This window comes from Piliocolobus tephrosceles, unplaced genomic scaffold (assembly GCF_002776525.5).
Source record: "Piliocolobus tephrosceles isolate RC106 unplaced genomic scaffold, ASM277652v3 unscaffolded_27052, whole genome shotgun sequence".
In the NCBI taxonomy this organism is placed as follows: Eukaryota; Metazoa; Chordata; class Mammalia; order Primates; family Cercopithecidae; genus Piliocolobus; species Piliocolobus tephrosceles.
The window spans coordinates 1,818-14,364 of NW_022309924.1; the positions used below are offsets into that span (position 1 = coordinate 1,818).

At 39.6% G+C, this 12,547-nt stretch overlaps 1 pseudogene; it reads right to left on the reverse strand.

The window, feature by feature from the left end:
• Positions 1-7,334: 7,334 nt before the first annotated feature.
• On the reverse strand, positions 7,335-8,998 carry LOC111555538 (annotated as a pseudogene).
• Positions 8,999-12,547: the final 3,549 nt, after the last annotated feature.

Genomic DNA, 12,547 nt, shown 5'->3' on the forward strand with positions numbered 1-12,547 from the left:
AAGCAGTAATTCTGGAGCCATAATTAGTCACATGATGAAATAGTGTTATATAAAATTCTTTCTGATCTTTGTTCAGCATAAAGGTGTGAGCTTTTTTGATTCTAATGTATTAGCAACAATTAGATAATTAATTTCTGGCTGTCAGAACATGTTTTTTTACATGTATTTATGGGGTACATGAGATACTTTGGTACAGACATACAATGTGTAATAATCACATGGTAAATGTAGTATCTATCACCTCAAGCATTTACCTTTTTTTGTGTTGCAAAAGTTCCAGTTGTACTCCCTCAATTATTAAAAAATACGCAACAAATTATTGCTGACTGTAGTCACCCTATTGTGCTATCAAATACTAGATCTTACTCATTGTATCTAACTGTATTTTGTGCCCTCTTATTTATTTTTTACAAATAGATAATCTACCTGTGCTTAGCTGCCTTTAAATAGAACTGCCTTATAGTCCATTCATTTGTGTGTTTCCATCTGATTGACTGGGCATCTTTAGTCCTAATTAAAACAAGCCCTTAAATATTTTTTGATTTTTATTTATAATTTTTTTTGAGAGGGAGTCTTGCTCTTGTTGCCCAGGCTGGAGCACAATGGTGCAATCTCGGCTCACTACAACCTCTGCCTTCTGGGTTCAAGTAATTCCCCTGCCTCAGCCTCCCTAGTAGCTGGGATTACAGGCACCCGCCACCACGTCCAGCCAATTTTTATAGTTTTAGTAGAGATGGGATATCAACATGTTGGCCAGGTTGGTCTTGAACTCCTGACCTCATGTGATCCACCTGCGTCAGCCTCCCAAAGTGCTGGGATTACAGGCGTGAGCCACTGTACCCAGCCTAAATACGTTTAAATGTAGTTTGGCTTGACTGCTGTCCTCTTCTGTGGCATATATGGGTATTTCTACTGTAACATTTACACATTCTTGAGATGGATCATGTTCTTCAGAATCTGTAGTTAAATCAATAAGATTTGTGGGAAAAATAAATTTAGAGAGAAATTACACAAAATCAGAGTATTAACAAAAGCAAAATTGATGCCATGGGAAATAACTTGGGCAGCCTAGACTAGTAGTTCAGCATGGCTACAAGCCATCTCAGATGATATAATGAAGTAGAACTGTTGCAGTGTGGGTATAGAACCAATGTATATGGGAGTGGAGCTCTAATCTAGTTGGGTTACTGTTAAGAGAGGTATGGGGGGACATGTAACCTACCATGACCCAGGAATCATATATATTTAGGAATGCACATTTTCTGGAAAGTGAGCTACACCGTTTTAAATTTCTTTTAAGAACAGAAGTATAAATCAGCACCCTTTTATGATAACAACTCTAAGGAAACTGAGAATAGAAGGTAATTTTCTTTATCTAATAAAGGGTAGCTACTAAAATACCTGTAGCAAACATCATATTCCGTCGTAAAATATTGAAAGAGTTTTCACTGAGATCTGAAAGTGAGACAAGAATACCTACTGTCTTATTCTGTTTATTTGTTGTTATAAAGGAGTACTTGAGGCTGCATAATTTATAAAGAAAAGGGATTTATTTGCCTCATGGTTCTGTAGGCTGTGACAACAACAACTGCTTCTGGTGAGGGCCTCAGGAAGCTTCCACTCATGGCAAAAGTCAAAGAGAAGCCTGTACATGCAGAGATCACACGGCAAGAGAGAAAGCAAGAGTGAGGGGCGGTGCCAGGCTCTGTTTAAAATTTTTATTTTTTAATTGACAAATAATAGTTGTATTCATGGGTACATAGTGATGTTTTGATACATATATAGTGATCAGATCAGGATAACTAGGATATCTATTATCCTAACATCATTTCTTTTGATTGAGAAAGTTCAATATTTTGCTTCTAGTTTTTTGAAACTATATATTATTATTATAGTCATATGGGATAGAACATTAGAACTCATTCTTTTTATCTAGTTGTAATTTTGTATCTTTGACAAATCTCTTCAAATCCTCCCCCCCCCGCCCCAGTATCCTTGGTTCAGGTTTTTTTTGATAGCTTCCACGTATGAGTAAGAATATGAGGTGTTTAACTTTCTCTTTTTGGCTTATTTCACTTAACATAATGTCCTCTAGTTCCGTTCACATTACTATGAATGGCAGGATTTCGGTATTTTTTTTATGGCAGAATAGTATTCCATTGTGTATATACAACATATTTTCTTCATCCATCTGTTATTTGACACTTAGGTTGATTCCATGTCTTGAGTATCTTTATTGGTGACAGGGTCTCATTCTGTCAGCACGCTGCAGTGCGGTGGTGCCATCACAGCTCACTGTAGCCTCGACCTCCTTGGGTTCAGGTGATCTTCCCACCTCAGCCTCCTGAGTAGCTGGGACTACAGGTGCACCACGTCACCAGGCCTGGCTAATTTTTGCATTTTCTGGTAGATACAGGGTTTTGCCATGTTGCCCAGGCAGGCTAGTCTTGAGCTCCTGGGCTCAAGTGATCTGCCCACCTCAGCCTTCCAAAATGCTGAAATTAGAGACATGAGCTAGCGCATTCAGCCATATAGTAGTTCTATTTGTAGTATTTTTTTTTAAATTGAAATATTTATTTATTTTAAGTTTTGATTTAGGTTCAGGGGTACATTACATGTTTGTTATATTTGTAAACTCGTGTCACAGGGGTTTGTTGTACAGATTATCTCATCACCCAGGTATTAAGCCTAGTATCCGTTAGTTATTTTTCCTGATCCTCTTCCTCTTCCTACCCTCCATTCTCTGGTAGGCACCAGTGTCTGTTGTTGCCCTCTATGTGTCCATGTGTTCTCATCTTTTAGTTCCCAGTTGTAAGTGAGAATATATGGTATTTGGTTTTCTGTTCCCATGTTAGTTTGCTAAGGATAATAGTCTCCAGCTCCATCCTTGCTCCTGCAAAGGACAGGATCTTGTGCTTTTCTATGGCTGTATAGTATTCCATGGTGTATGTGTTCCACATTTTCTGTAGTCTGCCATTGATGGACATTTAGATTGATTCCATGTCTTTGCTATTGTGAATAGTGCTGCAGTGAACATACACATGCATATGTCTTTATGATAGAATGATTTATATTCCTGTGGGTACATATGCAATATTGGGATTGCTGGGTCGAATGGCAGTTCTGTTTTTAGGTCTTTGAGGAATTGCCACACTGTTTTTCACCATGGTTGAACTAATTTACACTCCTGCCAACAGTGTTTAAGCATTCCTCTGTCTCAGCAGTCTCACCAGTACCTGTTATTTTTTGAGGCTTTTGTTTTTTGCATGTAGCTTTTTTAAGAAAATTGTTTTGAAATTAAATTTTTTAATTTCAATGGGGTTTTTGGGAACAGGTGGTGTTTGGTTACATGAGTAAGTTCTTTAGTGGTGATTTCTGAGATTTTGGTGCACCCATCACCCGAGCAGTGTACACCGTACCCAATGTGTAGCCTTTTATCCCTCACCCACCTCCCACTCCTCCCCCCACTGAGTCCCCAAAGTCCATTGTATCATGCTTATGCATTTGCATCCTCATAGCTTAGCTCCCACTTATAAGTGAGAACATACGATGTTTGGTATTTCATTCCTGAGTTACTTCACTTAGAATAATGGTCTCCAGTTCCATCCAGGTTGCTGTGAATGCCATGATTTTTTTTTCTTTTTTTAATGGCTGAATAGTCCATGGCATGTGTCTGTGTGTATCTGTGTGTGTGTGTCTGTGTGTGTGTGTCTGTACCACCACCTGTTTTCTTTATCCACTCATTGACTGATGGGCATTTGGGCTAGTTCCATATTTTTGTAATTGATAATTGTGCTGCTATAAACGTGCGTGTGCATGTGTCTTTTTTGTGTAATGACTTGTTTTCCTCTGGGTAGATACCCAGTGGTGGGATTGCTGGATCGAATGGTAGATCTACTTTTTGTTTTTTAAGGAATCTCCACGTGTTTTTCATAGTGGTTGTACCAGTTTATGTTCTCATCAGCAGTATAAAAGTATTCTCTTTTCACCACATCCGTGCCAGTATCTATTATATTTTAATTTTTAAATTATGACCATTCTTGCAAGAGTAAGGTGGTATCTCTTTGTGGTTTTAATTGCATTTCTCAGGTGATTAATGATGTTTAGCATTTTTTCATGTGTTTGTTGGCCATTTGTATATCTTCTTGAGAAGATTCTGAATGGACAATTCTTGAGAATTGTGTATTCGTGTCCTTAACCCATTTTTTGATGTGATTATTTGTTTTTCTCTTCTTGATTTGTTTCACTTCCTTGTAGATTCTGGATATTAGTCCTTTGTTGGATGCATAGTTTGCAAAGATTTTCTCCCACTTTGTGGATTATCTGTTTACTCTGCTGATTATTTCTTCTGCTGTGCAGAAGCTTTTTAGTTTAAGTAAGTCCCGTCAATTTATCTTTGTTTTTGTTTCATTTGCTTTTGTGTTTTTGGTTATGAAGTCTTTGCCTAAGCCAGTGTCTAGAAGGGGTTTTCCGATGTTACCTTGTAGAATTTTTATGGTTTCAGGTCTTAGATGTCTTTGATCCATCTTGAGTTGATTTTTTTTTTTTTTTGACATGGAGCCTCACTCTGCCCAGACTGGAATGCAATGGCATGATCTGGGCTCACTGCAACCTCTGCCTCACAAGTTTAAGCAATTCTTCTGTCTCAGCCTCCCAAATAGCTGAGATTACAGGTGCCTGCCACCACGCCTGACTGATTTTTTTATTTTTAGTAGAAATGGGGTTTCACCATGTTGGCCAGGTTGCTCTTGAACTCCTGACCTCAAGTGATCCACCCGCCTCAGCCTCCCAAAGTGCTGGGATTACAGGCATGAGCCACCGCACCGGTCTTTGAGTTAATTTTTGTGTAAGGTGAGAGATGAGGATTCAGTTTCATTCTTTTACATGTAACTTGCCAATTATCCTAGCACCATTTGTTGAATAAGGTGTGTCCTTTCCCCACTTTATGTTTTTGTTTGCTTTGTCAAACATCATTTGGCTATAAGTATTTGGCTTTGTTTCTGGATTCTCTATTCTGTTCCATTTGTCTATGTGCCTATTTTTATACTAGTATCATGCTGTTTTGGTGACTATAGCCTTATAGTATAGTTTGAAGTAGGGTAATGTGATGCTTCCAGATTTGCTCTTTTTGCTTAGTCTTGCTTTGGCTGTGTGGCCTCTTTTTTGGTTCCATATGAATTGTAGGTTTGTTGTTTTTAGTTCTGTGGAGAATGATGGTGGTATTTTGATGGGAATCACATTGAATTTGTAGACTGCTTTTGGCAGTATGTTCATTTTCACAATATTGATTCTACCTATTCATGTGCATGGGATGTGTTTACATTTGTTTGTGTCATCTATGTTTTCTTTCAGCAGTGTTTTATAGTTTTCCTTCTAGAGGTCTTTCACTTCCTTGATTAGGTATATTCCTCAGTATTTTATTTTATTTGCAGCTAGTGTAAAAGGGGTTGAGTTCTTGATTTGATTCTTAGCCTGGTGGTTGTTGCTGTATAGCAGTGCTACAAATTTGTGTACATCAATTTTGTATCCTGTGGCCAGGCACGGTGGCTCATGCCTATAATCCCTGCACTTTGGGAAGCCAAGGTGGGTGGGTCACCTAAGGTCAGGAGTTTGAGACCAGCCTGGCTAACATGGTGAAACCCTGTCTCTACTAAAAATACAAAAATTAGCTGGGTGTAGTGGTGCATGCCTGTAATCCCAGCTACTTGGGAGACTGAGCCAGGAGAATTGCTTGAACCTGGGAGGCAGAGGTTGCAGTGAGCTGAGATTGTGCCATTGCACTCCAGCCTGGGTGACAAGAGCAAAACTCCATCTCAAAAAAAAAAAAAAAAAAAAAAAGATTGTATTCCGAAACTTTTCTGAGTTTATTTTTCAGTTCTAGGAGCTTTTTGGATGGGTCTTTAGGGTTTTTTAGGTATATGATCATGTCATTGGTGAGCAGTGATCATTTGACTGCCTCTTTACCAGTTTGGATGTCCTTTATTTCTTTCTCTTGTCTGATTGCTCTGGTTAGGACTTCCAGTACTATGTTGAAGAGAAGTGGTAAAAGTGGGCATCCATGTTTTGTTCCAGTTCTCAGGTGGAATGCTTTTGTCTTTTCCTCATTCAATATAATGTTGGCTGTAGGTTTGTCTTAGATGGCTTTTATTAAAGTATGTCCCTTCTATGCCAATTTTGCTGAGGTTTTAAATCATAAAGCGTGCTGGATTTTGTCAAATGCTTTTTACGCATCTATTGAGATGATCATGTGATTTTTGTTTTAAATTCTGTTTATGTAGTATATCACATTTATTGACTTGCCTATGTTAAACCATCCCTGTGTTCCTGGTATGAAACCCACTTGATCGTGGTGTATTATCTTTTTGATATGCTGTTGGATTCAGTTAGCTAGTATTTTGTTGAGGATTTTTACATCTATGTTCATCAAGGATATTGGTGTGTAGTTTTCTTTTTTTGTTATGTCCTATCCTGGTTTTGGTATTAAGGTGATGCTGGCTTTATAGAGTGATTTAGGGAGTGCCTCTTTTCTCTGTCTTTTGGAATAGTTTCAGTAGGATTTTTACCAGTTTTTCTTTGAATGAGAGAATTCAGCTGTGAATCCTTCTGGTCCTGGCCTTTTTTTGTTGGCATTTTTTTTTTTTTAAATTATCATTTCTATCTCACTGCTTGTTATTTGTCTGTTCAGAGTTTCTATATCTTCCTGGTTTAATCTAAGAGGGTTGTATATTTCCAGAAATTTGTCCATCTCCTCTAGGTTTTCTAGTTTGTGCCCATAAAGGTGTTCATAGTAGCCTTGAATGATCTTTTGTATTTCTTTGGTATTGCTTGTAATATCTCTCGTTTTGTTTCTAATTGAGCTTATTTGGATTTTCTCTCTTCTTGGTTAATCTTCCTAATGGTCTATCAGTGTTATTCATCTTTTCTTTTTTCTTTAATCAGCTGATATGAAATTATAAAATTCCAGAAGTCTGAGTATTTGAAACTTAGAAAAGTCACCAGAAAATGCAAGCAAATTGGGCTTTAGTTTGGTGGTTCCCTTGGTTTAGATGACAGCCCCTCTGTGAGCTCAAGGTCGTCGTCTTGTTCATTTCCTTAGATCTGTTGTTTCAGTGACAATGACAGAACTCTTAGTGGAGGCCGAGGAGAGTCTGAGAACTAAAGAAACACCCACCGACTCCCTCTGTGCACATTCACACATGGGAACGTATCTCCTGGAGAACACACTTAAGGAGATGGATGTTAGTGATGCTGTGCTGAACTGTTCTTTGCCAGCTGCCGCACAAAGTTGTTCTCACTCTGGCCTTTATCATTTAAAGTTGTCCTTACTCTGGCCTTTATGATTTATGAAATCTTTTGCCACAGATTTCACAGATAAAGGGTTTCTCTCCAGTGTTTGTTTTCATGTGTTCGTGAAAATACTGCTTCATGTTGAAATCTTTGCCACACCACTGGCACATGAACTGTTTGTGCCCAGTGTGGATGCTCATGTGGGTGTGTAGCTGGTAATTGTACTGAAACCTTTCATCACAGTTCTCGCCTCTGAAGAGCTTCTCTCCAAAATGCTGCAGGGAATGCACCATGAGTGGCATACTGCATTTGAATGATTTTCCACAGGTTTCACATGTAAATGGCATGTCTGTCATGTGTGCAACCATGTGTTTTCACACATGAGCCATGGTATAGAATTTTTTCTCACAAATTTCACAGGAAAATTTCTTTTCTGCTTAACCATAGATGATCTTGATATGTTAATGAAGGATACAGTTTCTTAAACAATTTATTACAGGAAACACACTGAATGCTTTTTTCACAGTCTGTTTGCTGGTGAAGGTACAGCTCGCTTTCCAGGACAAACTTCTTGCCACATTTATCACAAATCCGCATGTGCCTATGAGTAACGTTCACGTGCTTCTCCAGACATCAGTGAGTGTTAAATACCCTGGGGCACATGTCTGTAATCCCAGCACTTTGGGAGGCCGAGGCTGGCGGATAATCTGAGGTCAGGAGTTTGATACCAGCCTGATCAACACGTAGAAACCCTGTCTCTACTGAAAATACAAAATTAACTGGGTGTGGTGACGCATTCCTGTAAACCCAGCTACTCGGGAGGCTGAGGCAGGAGAATCATTTGAACTCAGGAGGTGGAGGTTGTGGTGAGCCGAGATCACACCATTGCACTCCAGCCTGGGCAACAAGAGTAAAACTCTGTCTCAAAAAAAACAAAAAACAAAACAAAACAAAAAACCCTGGGACACTTCTCACAGGTCACACTTAGCTTTCTGAACTGGTGCTTCAGGCTCCTTTGTGGCCCGCTTCTGTAAGCCCAGGTGACTCTACGCTCTTCCTGCAACCTCTTGTAGTTCTGGGAGTAGGGGAAGTGGTAGCTGCAGCAACAGAGGCAGCTCTCCTCGTTCTCCTTTCTGTAATTCTGACTTTCTCTATTATCTTCTTCTTTTTCTTCTGCTTTTCATTCTCTCCAGTCATTGCTGTTATCTGTGCCCCCTTCCTCACTCTCTTCCTCCTCACTGTTGAAGAATAGGAATCTCTTTGGATTGAGAAGAGGTACCCTTTTCCCCTTTAGGTACATTTAATGTTTGATTATTAAGGTTTACCTCCACTATGATCTGCTCCCTTTTGCAAGAGACTTCTTCCTCTTCTGTGTCATCAGAATTCTCCTTGTCTTCCTTAATAGCCTGCCTATTAGACTCTGTTCTTGTCTCCCTGAAGTATGGCTCTTCTTTGTTTCATTGAGATGTGGTTTACTCATCATGGTGTCCACAAACGTAAAATAAGGACTTCCTGATTCCCTGTGTTACACTTTGGTGGATAAGTCAAGTTCCTTGTTGACACCATGATGAAAGCTGGATGGCACTTGCCCATGATGGCTATCTTCTTGTGCCATTCCTGCTATACTCACAGCACAGTTTTCAACCAGCCCCTGATGAGAAATGGCTGTGCGCCTTGTTGGTAAATGGTTCAATTTATTAAGCAGTTCAGACTGTAAAGAAAATAGCTTTAAAACAAAGTAGTTATTAAGACTAAAATATTTTTTCATCCTAAAGAATCACTCAAATGATAAAAAGATATTTCTGGAAACTGAATTCTTCCAGTGTTGCAGCACCAAAGCGTAAGTCAAAAAGGTTTGGTATTATGGCAAGAGCAGACCACTAGTGATTTTTTTTCTGAACAGAATTACAGGGGACTTGGAGCATCTCATCTGGGCCGGCCACTTCCACCACCTAGATCAAAGCCTTGGCAGTCTGTCCCTGCAGTGGGGGGACTGTAGCCAGAGTTACAACCTCCAGCCAGTCTGGCTCCTCACTATTGCCCAGTGTCTGTCCTCAGGGCTGCTCCTCAGACCTGGCCTTGGCTGCTGGCCGCTGTGCTACGTGGCCACCGCTCCCATGTCTCTGGACTTGCTTCTGTCTGAGGGCAGGGAGGGCGGAAGGGTGGGCAGAGTGCAGGGAGGGAGGCAGGGGAGGGAGTGTGGGTGTGTGGGTGTGCGTGCAGGGAGGGAGGTGAGTGGCTGCGAGGGCGTGTGCCTGCCCGGTCTCCTTCCTTTATTGGCCACCCCCCTTTATTATCTTTTCAAAGAAGGAGGTTTTTGTTTCATTTATCTTTTGTATTGTTTCTTTTTTGTTGTTTGTTTCAATTTCATTTAGTTCTGCTCTGATCTTTGTGATTTCTTTTCTTCTGCTGGGTTTTAGTTGTTTGTTTTTGTTTCTCTAGTTCCTTCAGGTTTCACCTTAGACTGTCTTCTTATTTCTCTTTCAAACTTTTGATGTAGGTGTTTAACGTTAAGAACTTTTCTCTTATCACCTCTTGCTGCATCCCAGAGGTTTTGATCGATTGTGTCACTGTTATGCAGTTCAAAAATTAAAAAAAACTTTTAATTTCCATCTTGATTTCATTGTTGACCCAGTGATCATTCAGCAGCAGATTAGTTTCCATGTATTTTCATGGTTTTGAGGGTTCCTTTTGGAGTTGATTTCCAATTTTATTCCACTGTGTTCTGAGAGAGTACTTAATGTAATTTTGATTTTCTTAAATTTATTGAGAGTTGTTTTGTGGCCTGTAATATGATCTATCTTGGAGAACGTTCCATATACTGATGATTAGAATGTATATTCTGTAGTTGTTGGGTAGAATGTTCTGTAAATATCTGTTAAGTTCCTTTGTTCTAGGGTATAGTTTAAGTCCATTGTTTATTTGTGGTCTTTCTGTCTTGATGACTTGTCCAGTCCTGTCAGTGGATTATTGAAGTCCCCCACCAATATTGTGTTGCCATCCATCACATTTCTTAGGTCTAGTAGTAACTGTTTTATAAATTTGGAAGCTCCAGTGTTAAGTGCATATATATCTAGGATTCTGATATTTTCTGGTTGGACTAGTTTTTTAATCTTTTTGTTTGTTTGTTTGTTTTTTAGATAGTCTGTCTCTCTGTCATCCAGTTTGGAATGCAGTGGTGTGATCTTGGTGTCATCGGTGGTGTGACTGTGCCTTCTGGGTTCAAGCGATTCTTGTGTCTCAGCCTGCTGAGTAGCTGGAACTATAGTTGTACACCAGCATTCCCAGCTAATTTTTGTATTTTTAGTAGAGATGCGGTTTCACCATGTTGGCCAAACTGATCTGGAACTCCTGGCCACAAGTAATCTGCCCAACTCAGCCTCCCAAAGTGTTGAGATACAGGCATGAGCCACCATGCTTGGCCTAGTCCTTTTATCATTGTATAATATCTCTCTTTGTGTTTTTTAACTGCTTTTACTTTTGAAGTTTGTTTTGTCTGATATAAGAATAGCTCCTCCTGCTTGCTTTTGATGTTTGCATGGAGTAGCTTTTTCCACCTTTTTACCTTAAGTTTATGTGAGTCCTTATGTATTAGGTGAATCTCTTGAAGACAACAGATACATGGTTGGTGAATTCTTATTCTGCCATTCTGTGTCTTTAAAGTGGAGCATTTAGGCCATACATTCAATGTTAGTATTGAGATGTGAGGTACTATTCTGTTCATCATTCTGGTTGTTGCCTGAATACCTTGTTTGTTTGTTTTTTCTCATTTGCTATTGTTTTATAGGTCTTTATGGGTCCTGTGAGATTTATCCTTTAAGGAGATTCTATTTTGGTGTATTTTGAGGTTTTGTTTCAATATTTAGAGCTTCTTTTTTTTTTTTTTTTAAGCAGTTATTGTGCTGGCTTGGTAGTGGCAGATTCTGTCAGCATTTGTTTTTCTGAAAAAGACTATCTTTCCTTCATTTACGAAGCTCAGTTTTGCTAGATAAAACATTCATGACTGATAATTGTTTTGTTTAAGGAGACTAAAGACAGGACCTCAGTCCCTTTGAGTTTGTAGGGTTTCTGCTGAGAAATCTGCTTTTAATCTGATAAATTTTCCTTTATCGGTTACCTGATACTTTTGCCTCACAGCTCTTAAGATTCTTTCCTTTGTCTTGACTTTAGATAACCTGATGGCTGTGTGCCTGGGTGATGATCTTCCCTTCTGACTGGTGTGAGATGGTGTCTCATTGTGATTTTGATTTGCATTTCTCTAATGATCAATGATACTAAGCTTTTTTGCATTTGCTTCTTGGCCACATGAATGTCTTTTTTTGAGAAGCATGTGTTCGTGTCCTTTGCCCACTTTTTAATGGATTTTTTTTGTTCTTCTAAATTTAAGTTCCTTGTAGATGATATTAGACCTTTTTCAGATGGAGAGATTGCAGAATTTTTCTCCCATTCTGTAGGTTGTTTACTCTGTTGATAGTTTCTTTTGTTATGCAGAAGCTCCTAAATTAATAAGATCCCATTTGTCAATTTTTGCCTTTGTTGTGATTGCTTTTGGTGCCTTTGTCATGAAATCTTTGCCCATTCCTATGTCCAGAATGGTATCGCCTAGGTGATCTATTACAGTTTTGGGGTTTACATTTAAGTGTTAAATCTATCTTTTTTTTTTTTTTGAGACGGAGTCTTGCTCAGTCACTCAGGATGGAGTGCAGTGGTACGATCTTGGCTCACTGCAAGCTCTGCCTCCCCGGTTCAAGCGATTCTTCTGCCTTAGCCTCCCAAGTAGCAGGGACTACAGGTGTGTGCTACCATGCCTGGCTAATTTTTGTATTTTTAGTTTCACCATGTTGAAATGGGGTTTCACCATGTTGGCCACACTGGTCTGGAACTCCTGACCTCAGGTGATCCACCCGCCTCAGCCTCGAAAGTGCTAGGATTACAGGCGTGAGCCACTGTACCTGGTCAAGTGTTTAATCTGTCTTGAGTTGATTTTTGTGTATGGTGTAAGGAAGGGTTCGGGTTTCAATCTTCTGCATACGGTTAGCCAGTTATGCCAGCACCATTTATTGAATAGGGAGTTGTTATGCCCAGACCGTTTATTCCCCGAAGAAGACCACCAGAGTCCAGAGTCAAAGCCAAGCAGCAAGGATCTTTATTACAGGTTCGAACCTGGAGCTCTCACTCACTCGTGAAATGAGCCGGGCAGGAGAGCTCCCCCACTGGGCTCCGAACAGTGTTATATAGTCTAAGAAAAGTAGGCATAGAA